The sequence below is a fragment of the Motacilla alba genome, chromosome 1, assembly GCF_015832195.1.
Source record: "Motacilla alba alba isolate MOTALB_02 chromosome 1, Motacilla_alba_V1.0_pri, whole genome shotgun sequence".
Classification (NCBI taxonomy): Eukaryota; Metazoa; Chordata; class Aves; order Passeriformes; family Motacillidae; genus Motacilla; species Motacilla alba.
The window spans coordinates 80,588,774-80,609,064 of NC_052016.1; positions in this window are offsets into that span (position 1 = coordinate 80,588,774).

The following is a 20,291-nucleotide window of genomic DNA, read 5'->3' on the forward strand; positions in this document are numbered from 1 at the left end:
CTTTTTAATGCAAGACATACTTTTATCAACAAAGAACATTTCTCTTGAGAAGTATGGATATTTTTAAAAGGGTCTTTTTGAAATTAAAGTTGTCAAGAAAAGGGCTTTTTCACACTAGAAAAGTAAGTGAATATTCTTCAAAATTATTAAAATAATTGAAAATTATCTTATGTTGAATGCAGGCTTATGTCAAGTGTCATCAGTTTCCATTATGAATTTGATATCCTTCCTTGATCTAAGATTAGAAAGTGCTTGAGTGATACTTTCCATGGAAATCAGGAGTTATGACACTGGGAAAGTTTTGGAAACAGTATTTGAATATAATTGAATACTTATAAAAAGAAAAAGAAGAAGAAATGTTTCTTAACACTGTGTGTCAGCACTTGGACTCTTTCACAGACTTTTAAATCTGGTCAAGGAGGAAAGTGACACATTGTATTTTTCTTTTTTTTCCCATGCAGTTTCTAATATCAGCATGTGAACATGAGAATAGATCCATAACTATCATGCTACTTCTGTCTGACATGTGTCTGATATCAATCATCAGAAACAATAGCCCTGCTGCCATTAGGCTGATAAAGCAGGGGAAAAATTTAAATGATAGCATCCTTTTTTTCTGACCAAACTTCCACAATTACCACATGTATTTAGTTTCTCTAGGGAATTCTGCCTTTCATTTGTAAGAATAGTGTTGCAAATGATCTTTTCCCAACTATTTCATACATTATTTTATGTCATGACTCGATTCATAATTTATTTAAGTCTGTATAAATCAGAAATAGCTGCTGTGAAGCACTGAGCCAGTTCTCTGGGAGAGAAGAATTAGAATGTATCTCTTGGTTCATCATGTCTCAGGGAAATGATGAACTAATAGCAATTTCTATTATTAGAATTACTTCTATTATTCTGATAGATTTCTAATACTTACTTCTGGTATCTTCTATTACTAAAACATTTCTAAAACCCATGTTTCTCACATAGTTCCCTAAAACACCTATTTTCTGATAAAACCTAGTGCTTCAACAATCTGATAAACCCCCTCAACTCATCTCAGCTTTAAATATTTTCTAAAAAAGTGGGCCACAATGTGTCTAACACAGAAACAAATACCAATACTGCTGAGATATATCTGCAGAAAGTTGCTGATTTACATTGAAATTATTTTAAAATAGTCAGTTTATATGTTCTGAAAGGAACTCTTGTGGGCTTTAGGAACTTCCCCCCTGCCCCCCCCCCCCCCCCCCAAATTCCAAATGGAATGGAATGGAATGGAATGGAATAGAATAGAATAGAATAGAATAGAATAGAATAGAATAGAATAGAATAGAATAGAATAGAATAGAATAGAACTACTTTGGTTAAAAGGAACTAAAACTGACTCTCAAGTCCAACTTCCTGACCAATTCTAGGCTGATCAATTCAAATCATGCTATTAAGGACATTGTCCAAATGTCTTTTAAACACTGACATGCTTGGGGCATCAACCACCTTTCTAGGAAATCTGTTCCAATGTTTCATGAAATTTTTCCTAATATTCAAAATCTAATGTCAAAAAACAGATCTAATGGCCTCATAGCTCCTGAAATAATTTATCTTGGTTTTTTTTCATCATTGTAATTCTTCTCTTGATTTCCAAAATTTTGTAAAATGCAATTAAATTCAAGGAAATATTTTCTGTTTCATGAAGTTCTGTCATTCCTATATGTTTCAAGCACACGTTAATGATCTTATTGTTTAATGCTATTATATGCTTAACTGATTTTCGTTTCCTAACATCCTGTTTGAGTTTACTCAAATCATAAATCAGCATGCTGTCAAACAGGCTCTTTATTTTCCTTCTCCCACTGTTTTAAGTCTTTATTGTTTTAAATTAACTTAGTGTAATATTCCTGTAATCATGATTGTATTTTCCCATAGGAAGATGAAGAAATGGGTAAACATCTAATGCCCGAGATAAAGGTGGAGATTTTTTTTTTTATTGTTACTATTATTTGGCCAAAAGTAATATGCTAAAAACTAAACTCTGGAATTTAATAGCAGTGATAGTACTGAATTAGCTAGAAAATAAGAATGTCCATGAATAAGAAAGGCTACATTTGGTAGAGTACAAAGAATGGTTTTTATCTGTCTCTGATAAGACGTTATGTATCAAACCAAAGCAAAAGTAGGGAGTTCTATGTAGAGGTCTATTGACCTACCTACATTAGTATCATTAACGTGAACCTAAAATGTATTTCCATCCTAAAACAGCTAGCTCTCTACAATAGGCTTATGTAAAATCTACACTAGGCTTATGCGCTATAGTTAATGATGAGATGTAAAAATAAGACTTCTCTAGTCTGAAAAACCCCAATATTTTTAGGATTGCCTTCCAGGAGAGAGGTGGCATATGAGATTGCTGAACCAGCTAAAAACTGTGAAGTAAGGCAAACCAGGGAAAACTAAGCCAAGCTTCCAAAGAAAATGAAACTCTAACGGAAGAAAAACCAGATACTCACAGAAAATATATGACATATCCACTATGAGAAAAAAATGAGGAGTGCAAAGGTTTTTTAAGGTCTTCAATATATTATACTCAAATGCTATTCAGTGAATATAGTAAAATAGTTATCATTTTCTTGATTTTTTTAAATCCATGAGATTTTCCTTATTAGATAATAATAATTACCTTTCAAACATAAGCTAAAGGATAAATTATTTAAACGAGAAATTTGAGTTTGTGATAAAGAAAAATCAAAGAGACTGAAAGAAAAATGTGGTTTTCTGATTCAGCAGCAATCTATTTTGTCTTTAGGACTGGATTTTCCTCAGGCTATACGTTGAAAAGTAAACAACACTTACAAACTCAAAATTGAACATACTTTTAAATCATGTTTGTAGATTCAAATATTTTATCTAGAAATCTCCTATAGAATATACTAGTAAAATAAAAATAATAGCACATAAATATGGCTACCTTATGTATTTTAGGCAAGTAAGACAAAGGCAATTTAAATGCGAGTGAATAGACTGTAGAAATATTTAATTTATAGCTCTAGAAGATAATATATAACACATGTGGGAAGACATTTAAATAATTCCACTGGGGAGAAAAAGAGTAATCTGTATCAACCTTTTTTGGGAAAAAAATATAAAACAGAGGGATACATATGAAAAAAATCTGATTTAAAGATCCATTTCATCCTCAGCTTCTGGGTAAAGGGGTCCTATGATGCCTTGAATTCATAAGATATGTAGAGTGGCAATGTCTCATTATAGTTCAATCATACCTAGAGATTATCATAAATTCAGAAACATGAGGGAAAATGCAGGATATTCTTTCCTCACTGTCTCCCAGCTATCAACACAATAGAACTGCATCTTCATCTCACTTGCACCTCAAAGCATAGATCACACTACCATTTGTTTCAGGAACTGTATAAAGCAATTCCTGCCCTAGATACCTTCAAGGATAAAACGTGATATGGAGGACACATAAGACAATAAAAAACCTAGAGACAATCAGTAACTTCTGCTTAAAAATTTATAAAAACTTCTGATTTAAAATTTATATGGGACTTTAAATGAGTGCACAGTATTAGCACCACCGACAATCACAGGTTTTAGAAGCTGTTAAACCTAAATGCAATTTAGGTGATGGTGTAATTCTAATACTATTGCTATTGCTTGGGCTTTTTCTGTAAAACAAATAAACAAACTAACCCCCCTTGTTTATGCTTTTACACTAACAAATGCAAGCCCAAAGGGGAAAGAGAGCATATCTTAAAAGCTAACAATGAGATAACTCAGTAATCTTTAGTTAATCAGATCCAATCCTAATTTACACGGTTGTCCAACTCAGGTCTTGTTTCAGGAATTAAGTAAGACCTTGGTACTATGTGTAGAATTAATTTCACCCAAAGAAAAGGGGCCTTTGGGAAGTACTTCTTTGCCTGATTGCTGCAGACTTACTTTTTGTAAGTTTCAAATAAAGATTATATTAGACCATTGATGGATAGGTTGGAAAAGATACCTGATACTTACTTTTCCCTGTATTTGTTTGATGAATGCTCATTGACACTTTGGTTAACAGCCACAGAAGTAAAAGCCTAGGAAAAAACTACTATAATTTAGTAGAAAGATTTAAATAAATAAATAAAACAAATGGATTAATTGATTAATAGATAATTCTCTTATGAAATACTTCTTTCTGAGTCAGCTTGGCAAATTTAGTCAGTGTTTTCTATTTAGATCTGCAGTTTTGATCAGGATAAACTTGATTAATAGACAACCCTCCAATGAAGATGCAGGTATTTTCTTTCCAGACATTAAGGCTCATTAAAATTGTCAGTTGTGTATATATCCTCATATTTAGATCATTTTATTAGCACCTTGTTACCTTAGCCACACCAACACAAGGTCATGATTTAATAGCATTTAATATCTTCACTAATTTTTTAAAATATTTCTACCCTTTTATACAATGTGATAAAAATAGAAACTTTTACATATAAAAAGAAAATATACTGTCTATAAAGCATTTATGTATATTTTTTTAACTCTTCAAAAGTTATGTATCTGAGGTACATTTCTCAATTTATCTTCTTAATATATATATTAGACTTTGAAGTAATGCCCCAAGTAGATTGTTATGGATTGTAAGTTGGTCATTTGGATTTTCAGAATCTTCAACCCTTACAATTTGTCTTCTTTGTGATGCCATGAATATATCCACGTTGCATAGTATCACCAGAAAGAAAACTGTCATACATCCAGGTATGGAATTAAGACTTTCATGTACAATTCAACACACTGAGCTAATACTGGTGTTCTAAGATCACAGAGGAAAATGCCGCTAAGAAATCACCCAAATTAATATGTGTAGCATCTATGGGTTCACAGAAAGATGCCTTTTTAGCTTAGGCCAGTTTTCTTTCACAGATAGTGTAGAAAGAATATGCTTCCAGCAAATGTCCTTTTCATACCCATTACAGTGTAGCAGAGTTAAAACTCTCAGTCAGGCACGAGCCTCAGTCAGGCTCTCTTTTTGTGGATGATTATGATTAGATATTTTGCAATAAAATGTCTAAATACTGTTAATACAGTATATAATAATATAAGCAGGTTTCACTAGAAAAATACACCTTTTCAGTCTTCAGCTTCATAGAATTCACAGTTACAAAGCAGCAAAGCACCCCCCTGGCTTTTATTTTTAGGATTTTATTTCTGCATGGGACCAAATCTTAGTGCTTTTACTCACATGTCCAAAAGTGAGTATTCCCCATCTTTGGGTTGGATGTACTCTGCTAGCATCTCTGTCAGGGCAGGAGGCAATCTGCTTAGATAGAAGCTGCCTGCCACCTCTGGAGACCAATTTGCCTGGTTGACCCAGTCTCCAGCAGCATTTGATACCCTTTTGCAGGCCAATGTGTACCAAATAGAATTGAAATCATCACAGCTAACCTATCTCTGGAATGCATTCATGATGTGAGCATCCAGTCAGTTCCTCCTGAAATTTCCACCTCGTGTTCTTATCTTGGGACAAATCACATCAGAGACAATCCCAAGGGAGAGAGTGTTTATGGGAGTAAGGAAGCATGGGAAGACCCAGATATCTTTCATTTCTGTTACAGACAGAGGGAGCTAAGAAAATGATAAGGACAAAATGGGTAGCCTTAGGTATTTTAAGGTAAACATAATAAATTCCAAATGCAATAACTGCTGATAAAAAGCATGCATTTCATCTTGTATATGACTGGAACACAAAAGTAGTAGGAAAGAATTCAGTAAAAATTCTGTTGTTGATATAAAGTAGAACAGTTAAAAAATAATGTTTTCCACTGTCCCATGGATTCCCAAGGGCTATGGGAACTGATTTTAAACTCTTGCTCATCCTGTCTGGTGATTTATTCAGTTCTTTCTCCATGCTGCTGTAAGGGAGGTATGTACATGGATGCAAAACTTCAGACTGGAGTTCTAATCCTGTAAAGTAAAATATAAGTGATATGCCTACAAAAAAGGCAGTTTGAGGAATTTGAGGGAATATTAATCACATTTTCTGTTAATCATCTTTTAATGATTAATCCTTAAAAAAATCTGTTTCAGAGTCATCTTAGACTAGTGTTCATTACTCATAAATCCATTTTTTTGGGTGTTACAAAGTCACTCAAGAGAAGGAAGCTCCTGGAAGCTTCCATTATCCTGGAGAAGAAGCCACCCTCACAGACATGTACCTTTGTCATTTTCCTATTCATTGCAGAGTAAAAGCTCCTTCTTTCCAGGAGAGAGAATTGAAAGAGATTCAGTAATGGCTGGAGCTTTTTGCCAAACCCTGTATTGTAGTATTAGTACAGAATTATAATAATACTAAAACATTGCTCTCTCTAGATCTTGTTTTGTCAATCTACCAGTCTGCCTTAAGCAAGAAAGGCTGTATAGTTCAGTGCATCTCAATTAGACATTATCCATCTGAAGGTCTTGGCCCTTAAGTATATGACCTTGACTCGGTTAAACAATCAAAGCCATGCTTACAAATGTGTCCATGATATGTCTTGCTGAATCAGACACTGGCTTTGTAATGTGTTGGGAACACACTGCTGCACAACTTGAGGTGCCCTCGGTCATTTTTGTGATAAATAAGTTATTGCTGCCTCAGCTGTTCTCTATTTATTTGCCATTTACTTGCTCCAAGGCAGCCTATTGGGAATTACAGGATGTAATATGTAACACAGAACCAGAAAAGAGACATTTTTTTCTATTCTATTACCACTGTGAAACAAAATTAGCTATTTTTCCATCCTGTGTTATTCTAACACAGAGTGAAAAAAATGTATAACGTGGTTTTGGTCATTATTACATTTGATGACCTCAAAAGTGATTTAAAAACATCTCATATTTCCAGAAGTAATTAATACATTGTATGATAATTTTGTATTGGTTTATCTCTCTTTCTCCACTTTTGATTGCAGAAATGATCCTTCAACTTTTATTCCTTTAAACAAAAGAATCTGGGGAATCTGTTATATTGACAGTTCAAAACCAATGTGGAAACAAGTCAAGAATTAACCAAAACCCTACAACAAAGTATTGCACTATTACTCATCACATAATAAGTGATAACTACAGAAAATGCAGAGTTATGGCCTTTTCCAGAAAAGAAAAGTAAAGTCACATTAAGCTATCCTGAGTTTGTAGTACACTGCATTGTTTAATTTAATTTTAGGCTTATGAACTGTAATAAATCTGAATAGCAAAGAAACAGAGTGACACATTGTTTACATGTGCAAACTTTCATTTTGCAAACTGATCTAAAAGCATCCCTTTGAACTCTACAGTCAATAGAATTATGATCTAATTTTGTATTTCATTTTAATCAGTCTTTTCCCACAAAATAGTCTTACAAATCTTTTCTTCTCATACTGATTTTTTTTCTGAACAATATAGAGTATTTACTATTAATCTAGAGGACATAATGGTTAAAATTCTAATCCAAAATATGGAATAAAAATTAATTAATATTCTAAGCAAAAGCTTATGTAAAGCACAATTAATTGCCTTGCTCTCTTGCACAAAAGTCTCAAACAGTGCTAACAAGCAGCCCTTAGCAACAGTTTGTTAGTATTATTGTGCAACATTTGCACAATTCTACCATCTTGTGTAAGCATGCCTGTGACACCAGCAGTTTGTACTTTGTCTATAGTGACTTTTCTGAAATGTCAGCAGACTTTTTTTGTCTATGAACAAGACTTCCTGTGTGGGTTGGCGATTTTTTTAAAATTTTAGATTATTAGACAGAAATGTTTCTAAATAAGAGATCACCATTGTAATGTTAATGCAGTTTTCAGAGAATACATTAAAGCTGTTCTTCAACTCAATTTCAATCATCATTAAGTCATCCAATTAAAATTAGTAATTTTTGGTTTATTGGTAGTGAGTATTGAGAGGCAAATATTAAATGGGTTCTTTTCAAAGAACTTTGGGGCAGGTTGAGCCTATCTGGAGGCAAGGTGCCAACAAAGCTACCCTATCACCCTCGTCCTCAGTTGAATATGAGGAAATACAATGGAAATCTCATGGATCAAGATAATGACAGGGAGATTATTCACCAATTATCATTATATGCAAAACCAACTTGACTAAGGGAAATTATTTTTATTGTAAATTACTAACATTATTCTCTTGCTTGGGATCTCAGTGGGCTGCAGCTTCTTTCAGGGCACATGGACATGTTCTGGCATGGGGTCATCATGAGCTGCAATGTGGAAATCTGTTTTACCATGGCAATTTCCAAGGATTACAGCTCAGCCTTGGTTCTTCCCTTGGGGCACCTCCTCCAATTTTTTCTCTGGCCTGGGTGCCTGCAGGGCTGTTTCTTTTTTATTTCCTCTCTCCTCTCTTCTGTCTTCTATTGCACAGCAGGTTTTACCCTTTCTTAAATATGTTATCACAGAAGTGCCACATATATCACTGATGAGTTCAGCTTTGCCCAGTGGCAGGTCCATCTTGGAGTCATCTTAAAGTGCCTCTGTCTCTGTCTGACATGGGAACAGCTACTGGTGTCATCTCACAGAAGCCACATCTGCAGCACCCTGAATTCTTTTGCTCAGCATTGGAAAAATTGCCATATCCTTTAATATGTTAAAACAACAACAACAAGCTATTTACAGTACTGCTAGATTTTTTTTTATTTTTGGTGCAGATGCAACCTTTTCCCTTCATTTTCATTAAAGCAAATTTCACTTTCCAACTCCAAAAAATGAACCTGACCAAAATGTTACATACTTACATATCCAAGAGTTAAAAGGGTATAATCAGGTTTTAAAGTATCACTACAAGTCATTATTCTTCATCAATTCATAACAGCAACACAAAGCTCAGAGAAAGCTGGCTACCAGCTTAATATCAACTACAGCTATATTTCATCAGCTAAGCAGCTCACAGTGGTCAGGATACACTGTGCATTTAGACCATTTTTTGGTTTGTTTGTTTGCTTTCAACTGATTTACTGCATGAGTTATCCAAATTCTCAGGAAAACATTTTCTTTTAATGTTTTAAATTTATATTATTCAAATATTGAAGCAAATTGATTTGTTTATTTAACATGCAAAATCACTTAATCTCTCTGAATAATTACTCCTGTGTTTTCCTGTACATAAAATAAATATCCCACTAAGAGATTTTACAAAGGAGTTAAATGTGTATTATTCAATCCGGTAGCTAACTATTTGATTGGAAGCAAAATGACCTCAACTGCAACTCTAAGCCACTTTACACCAATTACACAAACCAGGGGTAATTTTTTGTTCCCTCCAAGTGTTCACTCCAGGCTGGAGAAGTGAATAATTGAGTTAGTAATTTCTGTGTTTTAAAAATAGATGCATTAAAAGAGATTTTTGTAAAGTTCTGAACTGTTTTTCTATGTTGATTGAAAAAAGGGAAAGTATTTTTCGTGGGAGAAAATTAACTGGCTAATTTCTCTGCTATAAGGCTATACAAACATCCATTATTCAACAGTTTTGCAAAGTACAAAAGACTCTTTTAAGAACTGTAATGTCCACATAACCAGTAAAACATTGTTTTTACATTATTTTCATAATAGAGGCTTTCAGCAAAGAAATTACATTGGTCAAAGCCAGACAGCATTTCTAGGTAAAGTCTCAAAATAAAATTTAAAAAATGTAGTATTGTTTAACATAACATATTAACTGACTCAAAAAAAAAAAAAAGATGGAAGAGACACCTAAAACATCATCTATGGATATACTTGAGATGTATCATAAAACATACTGAAACTATTTATCAGTTTGTTATAAAATGCCAATAGTAATGCTGAGTAATTTTATTTAATTTGAAAGACATATAATTTTATTCAAACAGGAAGGAAATAATATGAAAGTTTTCAAGGTGAACAATCTTTGTATTTACAAGAACAGCAGTTAATGTTACAAAATCATATTTGTTTTCAGCAGAATTAATTACATCAGAAAACAGGATGATTTTCCTTTACAAACAGTTAAGCATGCCTATGAGAGAATCCAAATAGATTGAAAGGGCTAAATCTCATTCCATCTTTCTGAGCCATGAGAGTTTTTGGCAGTGTGCTTGAGGTATTCATAGTTGGACCTCTGCCATTTCTTCACATAAACTATTAAACTAATTATATTTGAAGATAAAGTATTCTAAAAGTAAAATGATTTGGAATTTTAAGCTAAAAAAAAGGAAACATGATTCAAAGGTTGAGATCTATGGACATGCATGAAGTCTTAGCAGAATACTCTGAGCAGTAACTTTAATGTCTTATTCATTGTCTTAAACATTCGGCAGCTTTGATGCTAAATTAATATGGTCAAAAATCTTCTGAATATATTGCTGACATGCAGGAAAAGGAAACTGTGTATCTGAAACAGGCTCTATGTATTTGTAGTTTTGTTGGTGTGTCTGATGCACCATGTTTTGGAGAGTTCAGTAAGTGATTTCTTGGTTGGGATAAAACTGATGATTGGCACAAAATGCAAAGAAAATCCCAGGCCCTAGCAAAGCACATATTTTCAGGGTCCTATTTCTTTTTAACTATAGAAATCAATTTTCTTAACAGAATTTTGAAACAAATTGTCAGTGGATTCCTGACACCTAATTTTACCTTGTTGATGTTTCTAACTCAGAAACTCTTAAGGAAATGCAAACTTTCTAATTCATGCATCTACTTTGGATTTGTCAGGTGGTCTAACTCAACTACCAGTATGTGTTAGGTTACTGTTGTAGAGTGCTGACAGACCCCCAAAAAGACATATATGTTTGGCTTCTAGAAGATGCAAGAATCTGCTTCTGCACAGAAAATCAGGAATCAAATCAACTGCAATTATATTCTTCTAAATAGGTATTTAACAATTTAAAGATACATTTCCACCTAGATTTTCAAATAGTGATGCATATTCCTGGTCATGAATTAGTACTAGAGGTACTTCTGGAAGATGATGGAAAAAAGAAAACCTTAAAAGCCACATTCAATAACACATTTGGGGTGAGAATCTTCTCTACAAATTTAATAAAAGCACAAAGTCAATATGATGGTTATTCAAACTCCTTTATGACCAATGGAAAGAAAGTGACTTCTAAAAGGCTCAACAGATTTGATTTCAGTTACCTACAGTAGGATGAGACTAACCACAGTCCAAAACAGCCTCTTCTTTCTTTTCTTTTCAATTAAATTAAAAGAAGAAAGAGATTTTTAACTGATCCTTCTGGTTAAGAATTCTCCAGTGACTAGATTAAGTGTCATAAGCATATGTCTTTAACAGTATTTAAGATGATCTTGGGTACCTGAGACTGGCTGCTCAAGCTGGTAAAAAATCCACAGGTTTTCTGCTCCTATGAAATATCCAAAACAAACAATATGTTCAAAGATATCTTAAATAGAGCTAAATATTTGAGTTTAAGCAAGTTAATTTAGTCTTTGAAAACAATTTCAAAGACAAAAATTCAAATAGTGAGTTAAATAAAGTGATGACATCATAAAAGAGAAAACATCATAAATGTTTTGCATGCTACATTTTTATGTGATAGTCAAAAGGCAAATGTCACATTCCTTAAATCATCAAGAGATGAACACTTCCTGAGAACATTCCATAAACCAAACATAAAACCAAACCCCTAGACCTGCTGCTCCTCCATCATGGAATGATTTGACTTCAGAGCTATGCAAGACATGAGGATCAACTGTCCCTTTTTTTTTCGTTTGGGATTTTTGGAGGTGGTGGTGGTGGTGGTGGTGATAGGGGGTGTGTGTGCATAGGTTTTTCTTGTACTGGTGAGTCTGGGAATTTACACATGAGCAATCTGCATAGTCATTTAAACTATTTTGTGCTCAGCTAAGAGCAAATAAAAGGTGTAATTCATTTGGCAATTTAGGTTGCTTAAATGCTTTCTTTCTGTAGGCTGCAAGGGCAGGAGTCATTACAATCCCTCTGGCAGGAACATGACACAGCTTCACCACAGGAACAGTGTTTGACTTCTGTATGAGCTGTAGGGCTACTCTACACAAGGCATAATCAAAGATTAAATCAGTTTCACAAAAACTCATTAGAAATCTGGGTAGGGGTAATAAATTAAACAGTGATTAGTCTTTCAAAGAAGCTTAAAGATTTATACCTCTGAAAAAAAATAAATCTACTGTAATGCATGGAATTTTAAAAAGTTCTAACAAATATATGCTAGAGAACATTCTTGCTTTATCAGAAAGACAGAACTAAAATTGCATCTCTTTTCATGCTTTGAGTTCTATAACTATTGAGCTGAATTTAAACAGAAAAAATACATGTGAGGGACTGATTATAGTGCATGTATTGATGTGATATCTGCATAGATAAGTAGTTATTATTATTAATGTTATATAAAGACAGTACAGAAATTTGTAAGTAAAATCAAAAGTGAAAAAGAAAAGTAGTTCTGGCATCTTAAAATCATAGTCGTTGTTCTGCAAAGCTGCTGTTTATAGCATTTTTAATCTAGTTTAATATTTTGAAACAAATCAGGATAAGACATGTGTATATTTCACCTTAGCTTTAGCATTTTAAATGTACTTATCATATCTTGGTACTATCAAATATTGCTATACTAGAAAGATCTAAACAAAAATAAGGATAGAAGTGTATGTATTTTAACAGAAAGTTCTCAAAGGAATATGTCCCTAACTAACCAAAGACCAGAATCAGCTTGAATTGATGTTTAATAGAATTGTGTTCTAGATATCTTGTGGGTCTTTACCAGTCTCCTCCAAAATATTTCCATTATTTTGCAATTTGTGTCAACAGAATTATTCACAATATGTTTACTCAGTCACTGAGTGCTGGATAAATGTGAGAAACATCACATAAGTTCTTTGAATTTTTTTTTTTTTTGATTCTGGATGTTCTGAATTTCATATCAACACATAAGAACACCTGATGGACAGGATACCACCCAGAGGGACATGGACAAACTCAACAAGTGAGCACATGGGAAACTTATGAGGTTTAACAAGACCAAGTGCAAGGTGCTACACCTAGGTCAGGGCAATTCCCACGACCAAAAAAGGCTGGGGAATGAGCAGATCAAGAACAGCCCTGCCGAGAAGGACTTGAAAGTCCTGGTGGATGAGGCTGGACATGAGCCAGCAAACCAGTTTTGTTCTGATCTGCATCAAAACCAGAGTGGCCAGCAGGACAAGGGAAGGGATTCTGCCCCTTTGCTCAGCTCTGGCGAGACCCCACCTGGAGTCTTACTGTACAGCTGCAGAACAGAGTGGTGGAGAGGCCTCGATGTTTTTTGTCTGGCTTTTGTCTGGTATTGGTGCTTGCAAACACGCAGATATTAAAAAAGTTGTTTAGGGAAGAGTAGTACAAGGACAGTTTGACCTGATGCAGCTTTAATCCATGTCAGCTGAACTTTCTCTGGAAGTTGTTTTGCAGAAGTGGCTTTTCTGAAATTTCTCTAATGTTTATCTCCAAGGATGGGCAAAAACAATTCCCTTGACTGGACTCCCATCATCTTATCAGCACAGTACAGCTCACATGCAGACTGAAACCGCTTTACTGTCCTCACTGCCCGCAGGCTGACACACAAACACTAACAGCTCCAACAGCCTTATCCTATTCTCCTTTCTGGCTCATAAAGATGAATGTCCATTACTGGAAAATATATCCATATGTGCTATGTGGATTTTGGCTGCCACCAAAGCCATCTCTTCCTCTGGCAGAGCAAACCTGTCTCAAATTCTCCTCACAAAGTACTCCAGTTCTGACCGTCCTAGTGGCCTCCTCTGGAGCTGCCCAGTTTATCAGTGTCTTTCATGTGCTGTAAAACCTAGAACTGGATACAGATGTAGTCTAATGAGTGCTGACAAGAAGGGGATGATCACTGATCAACTGGCTGTCTTCTTTTTGATACAACGCCTGATGCTGCTAGCTTTCACTGCTTCAGGATGCACTGCTGACCTTCTTTGAGCCTGTTGTCCCTAGGAGCCCCCAAGTTCTTTAATGCAGAGACAAGTCCCAGACATCAAGTTCCCCATCTGAAAACTGCAGAAATGTTGTCTCTGAGCCTTTATTCTTGTTGATTTTCACAATGTTCCCAGGGCCCTTTTCTTTGTCTGGTTCCCTCTGGATGGCAGTTCTGTATCAGCTGCACTTCCAGACTGTCATCAGCCACAAATTTGATGATGGTGCTTCCTGTCTTCTCCTCCATCGTCTTCATAAGAAAGGAACTAAAGGGGATAGGTGCCACTGTAGATTTCCAAGGAACTCTATTTGTAACCAGCCCCAGTAACCTCTACCCTTTGAACTTGATGCAGGCAGTTTTTTACTCATCTGGATGATACTCATCTGGATGATACTCAACTGGATGCAAGGATGCTGGGGGAGCCCATGACAAAAGCCTTCAGAAATTTAAGGTTGAAAAATTCTGCTGTTCTTCCCTAATGCAAAGAACTAGTCACTTCATCACAGAAGGCAATCAGACATGTTGTGCATGTTAGTAAATCATGCTGGCTATTCCAAATCAGCTTATTCTCATTCATGTGTTGCAAAATGGCTTCCACAAAATGACTCTAATACATTTATATGATTCTGAATGACATCTAGAAGACAAAACTGCAATTTCTTAATTCCACACAGGACATAAGAAAGAAACTTTGTGTTATGCTGGGAAAACAGAAATGTAAAATTCTAAGAAAAAGAGTTAAAAAAATATTCTGCTAGATTGACTAAGCATGGTAAACAAAACAGTACTAAAATCAGATAAGTTTTAAAATAAGTTTTACCAAGTCTGAGCCTGTTTTAATAACAGGAACAGTGTGAGTAAGCCATATATGTGCAACTTAAAAATCAGTATGCAAATAGAGAACACTAGACTAAAGCATTTTTTAAAAGCATTACCACCTTTTTAAAAGAAGCAGAGACAATCGGTATGGAGTGTTGGTTTATAATGCATTTCATTTTATATGCAAAGAACTAGTAATGAAGGGTTTAACTTTGCATGATCACACCTGTAAACATCAGTGATCTGAAAAAGACAAAAAATGGGCCTAGCAGGATTTGGAAGCTGAGTTTCCACCATAACATTGGCAATACATTTAATTAGCAAAAGATACGCACTGATTTAAAACAGCAGTGCTATATTTAGAAGATGACATTCAAAAGACCTTTAGCCACATAAAAAATTAATATAGAGCTGATGAAGACAGGGCTTCTTCCTGTAGCTAGTTGAGATTTCTGACTATAATACATTGTGCTTGCTTTATATTTTAGGAAATAGAAATTTTAACATAAATTTAAGAAGAAAAATTTTGGAAAACAGTCTCTTTCACTGATTTAAATTATATCAGACACCTTTTAGTGAACAAAAACTGTCCTCAAAAAAGTGATGACTGATTAGCACAGAATGGTGATCACTCAGGGAAAGAGACTGACAAATCTTTTTCATGTAGCACTTGAGCACTAATTTGACATAACATGGGCTGATGCATAACATAGAAAATTGCTTTTAACTCGATGTATAGGTACCCGATCTGAGGAAAAAATTTATCATTTTCATGGATGATGACTGGATGTACTCACATCCTCACCAAATTCCCAGAGAAATTCAGAAGAAGCAGCTGAGGAAGCCTTTTCTTTTGATGTAGCAGAAAAAAAAACCTTTGTGCTGGGTACAGGCAGCCCAATGTCCCAGCTACTTGAATTTTCCTACCTATTTGTTTAATTGTGTTGAAATTTTCCCAATTTTTCTTTCTTCTCAAAATAAATTAGATTCTTGTTTACATGTATTTACTGTAACAGTTCTCTAAATTATTTCTCCTCCTCAGCAAAATATCTTTGATTTAGAGTACAACAGCATAAAAGACATATATAGATAACAGTATGAACCAGACTTAATGTTATACACAATGCAGCAGGGTGGAAACAACTCTTTCCACAAATGAATGGTTTAAAAAGTGAAGAAACATAGAGTCTGCTTTACTGCTCTGGCAAGTCTCTATATTCTTATAGATTGCAGAAATGCACTTGACAAGTCACTTTCCCAAAATAATTTCTGTAATCAGCAATTAGAAACATTGTTTTCTGTTTATCTTGACTCCATTCCAGGGCTTCTGCTCCTTTTTAATGACTACTATCCAGAGTGAATGTTCTTTGGAGATACTCGTCTCTGATTCCCATAACAAAATAGATTTAAAGTAAATTTTCTTAATGCATTTTTGCAAGTTTTCTGTAGTGCAGTTAATGTTCTGGCATTTTTTGTTTTCAACTTCTTATTTTCCTGAAAGACATGTCTGTTTTTTCTAAGCGTATTTACTCTACACTCACTCTAGATTTTAGTTGCTAGTAAAATCACAAAATTTCATTTTCTTGCAGATATCAGGTTGCCTTCAAAATTACTGTTTTTGTGTATTTTTAAGAACTTGTCTATTTTTATTCAATTTTTAATATCAACACAAATCTAATTTTCTTTTTTTTTTAGATCTACTCTTATTAATTTTGTGTCTTCAGTAGCAGCTTGTCATGTAACAGGTGACAAAGTAGCTGATTAGCTATGACTGCCTGGCATTTGCAGGTTTTTGTGATGTCAGCAGAGTGGTTCTTGGGGCAAAAACTGGAAACAGTCTTCTTCAGCTTTTTCTGATGTCATAGGTTGCTCAGTAAGTGATAGGATAGCAGCAAGCCACTGCCATTTTCATTGGTAGCCCAATGTAGCAGTGTCTATTTCACTGGAAATAGATGCCTTTAAAAAACCCTAAAAACCAAAACAGTAGGACTTCAGCTATTTGCTCAGACTTTGCTAAAAGGAATCTTCTCCATAAAATTTTCAAAGACAACTGCCCTCTACCCTTTGATCATATCTGGAACTTCTTCAGCTGGGGGAAAAAGGGAACCTAAAATTGTACCAGTTTTAACACCAGCAGGAAATTAAACTCCAAATAAGCCATACCTTACGGTAAGGGTGGGACAAAAAGCAGTGAATATGGGTTGAGATGTCCATTTACTAAGAGCACAAAACAACACCCCCGGTCATGATCTGTGGTGTAGAATGACAACCTGGTTATACCCACGCAGCACTAAACTTCCTGCCCCTCTCTGCAACCAAGACAAAAAATTTAAAATTAATTTCAGTGCCTTAGTTCAATACATTGGATTCCATCTTTTGCCCTGTATGTTTCAGTGAAAGTAAGGATTAATTCTATTAAATAATTCCATTAATTTCTGTTAAGAAAGGATTAATTCTATTTAGCATTTTTTAAAAGTGTCTTCAATGTTTCCTATTAATTTATTACAAACTCTCAACTTTTTTGGTTATTCTTTCCAGATAGGAGAATGTGGTTTGATATAGCAAGCAGCGGTCTCAAAAAAAAATTGTCTGCAGTGATTAGAAGTTTGATTAGGATAACTCTGGAATGTAGTGTAACTGAAGTACACAGTTAACCTGGACATGTTGTGGCTGAATGCAGACATTCACAGAAGACAAGTTAAAGCCATCCTAAGAGCCTACTCCTTAATGAATGATCTCACATCAGGCTTATGTTTCTGTTTAGCTTAATTTTGAGGTAAAATTTATTTGAGACAGATTTTCTGACGCTGTAAGTCACAAAAAGTCAAAGAATATATTTACTCATTCTAACAGAATAGTGAAAAGGTGTGACAGGTTGTACTGGCAACTGTCAGGTCTTCTCATTCACACAGCGGTGTCCTTGTGTTAATATAAAAAAAAGTCCTAGAAATCTCTGTAAAGTAACTTCTAACCCTCATTATGATTGCTGTACTAATACCTAGAGAAGTTAATTACTTTGTCTCGGGATATACACTCAGTAGCAGAAGTAACACTGATCCAGTTTTTACTGCACTACGCTGCCATCTTTCTTTCCTGATAGATAGTCTCTTTTTGAACAGAGTTCCACCTTATCTGTACTTTGAATTTTCACGATAGATCAAACTGAACTACAGGTACTATTGCTACAGCCATACTACTGCATGAAAGAGTAAGAAGCTCTGGAGCTTGCCTGCCTACTTGGCTTAATTGGGCCTCTCCAACTTGACCATTCAAACATAAATCTTATGCAGTACGGATGCCAGCAGGCTTTACTGTTTGACCTTGAAGCTTTTTTTTCCACTGAGACATTTATTCACAGCTTCTGAATTCAAATTAAGTTCTAGTAAATTCAGCATTAAAATTTTGTTGATATTTCGTCAGCACTGTCAAGAGACTACGTGATATTGCTGCCAAAAGCTGTATCCAAATGGAACAAAATTTTTTGCAACGTGTTCCTGGTGTAAATTTCAGCAGTCCTTTTTGTGCTGTCAGGATTTCCCTTCAGGGAGTATCCTGTTACATGTTAGCATAACTAGAAGCTAGTGTGCATTGCTCTTGGGATACATCCCATCATGAAGGAGCCTGGAACTGGTTCTTGGTCTACCACCTCAGACATATTATAATAGTATTATTTTAGAAATTAATAGAAGAGGCAGAATGGTCACTGATCTAAAAATGTGCCTGACATTTTCAATAAATGCAGATTTTTATTTTTTTAGTGTCTATACTGTAATTATCTCCAACAGCAAGATTAATTTATAGGAGTCATAGTGCTATATATGGGACTACTACTGCCAGTTTGGGAATCCAAGGCCTGGAATCATTATAATCTCAGATTTTAAGTAAACCTGTTTATTGCTTTGATGTTGGCAGTAAAAAGTTTGAAAATGTGAGACATAAAATACTCCATTATATTTTCAGAGATCTAGTCTTCAAAATACTAACTGCTTCCTATCTTTTAGCAAGGTATTATTTCTATGACTTCCTAAAGTTAAGGAAGAACATGAAAAGTAAATTTAGTTCATGATGTACAGATGATATTACCTTCTAACTGCGAGTAAAAATGCTAGGCTTAAGGCTTCTACTGTCACTACTGTCAATTACTCGCACGCTAGCTGTTTTTCCTGTCTCTACAATCTGGAGTAGGTCTGGACCTGAAGCAGATTCTCAGCCACAGATCTATGCTGTAGTGTGCCACATCCATCTCCATTTCACTGCTTCACATCCAACAGATGCTCTTCAAAGTCAGCATACTTAAGCCAGCAAACAGTGGGTTGAGAAAGAAGTTTAATGTAACTTCTCAAGTACGAACTGAAATTTTTTCAGAACAAAAAAATTCCTAAAATCAGTGGAATGAACCCTAAAGAATTCTCAGATAACATACAGCTTTTTGGAATCTTATTAGAGGAAAATCAGAGGATAAAGAACAAATAGGCTGGAGAAGTAGTAATTTCTGAGAATTTGTTGGATCGTGAAAAAAATATTTTTGAATCTTTCCATAGGATCATTCTTGCACAAATGCTTTCTAATTGCATTGTAAAATGTAAAAAGATTGCTTGTACTGGAGACAAGACAGGTGAGTCTAAACACACTGGCAGTGATTTCAGTAGGTGTTGAACATATTCAGGAGGGGGGAAAGTGGAGGATTTTCAAGCAAGAGGTTATACTAATTTGATACTTTTCTAAACCCAGCTTGTAATTTGTTGTTAAACTAAAGCACACCAAAAAGATTTCCATTATTATTTTAAAGACTGTAAATTGTGGGAAAATTCCCATGCAATAATTGCTTTCACTATTAAAGGTTTACATTTTATTTCTAGTAAAAGTTCTGCTTATTTCAGCTGGAGGCTATTAGATTTTATAATGCTTTCCCTGTTAACTAAAAAGATCCTTCCACCTTCAACATGAGCCTCCTTGTACAAATGCCTATCCTATTTACTATAAATAGGTCCTGTATCTATTCTATATAGTCTATTTATAGTGTACATTATATATTTTTTCAATCTTCATTTTAATAAGTAGATAATGCTCCTATTTTTAGGCCCTCTCAACCCTGCTTAATTTTTTACATCTTTCTTTAAATATGGACATACAGTACTCAAATAATTCCTTAATCAATGCTGTATACCATTTCACCACTTAGTATTTCTCTTTTTAATAGGAAAATGACATATCTGATAATTTTGCTACAGGAAGCTCATTGTAGGCTGATATTCATCTGGTGAAGAACAACAATTCAACATCCTAATCAGACGAAGTCTGACTGGATTATTTCTTTTCCAGGACACTATCTACTCTTCACAAATGCATATAGATTTTTTTTCAGACAATGTGAGACATAAATTATACTTTTCAATGATTCACATCTCCAAGTAACTTAAAAGAATAAGCTTATGCAACATAAATTACAGCTGCTTTTCACAGGTATAACTGAAATAGATAGATAGATAGATAGATAGATAGATAGATAGATAGATAG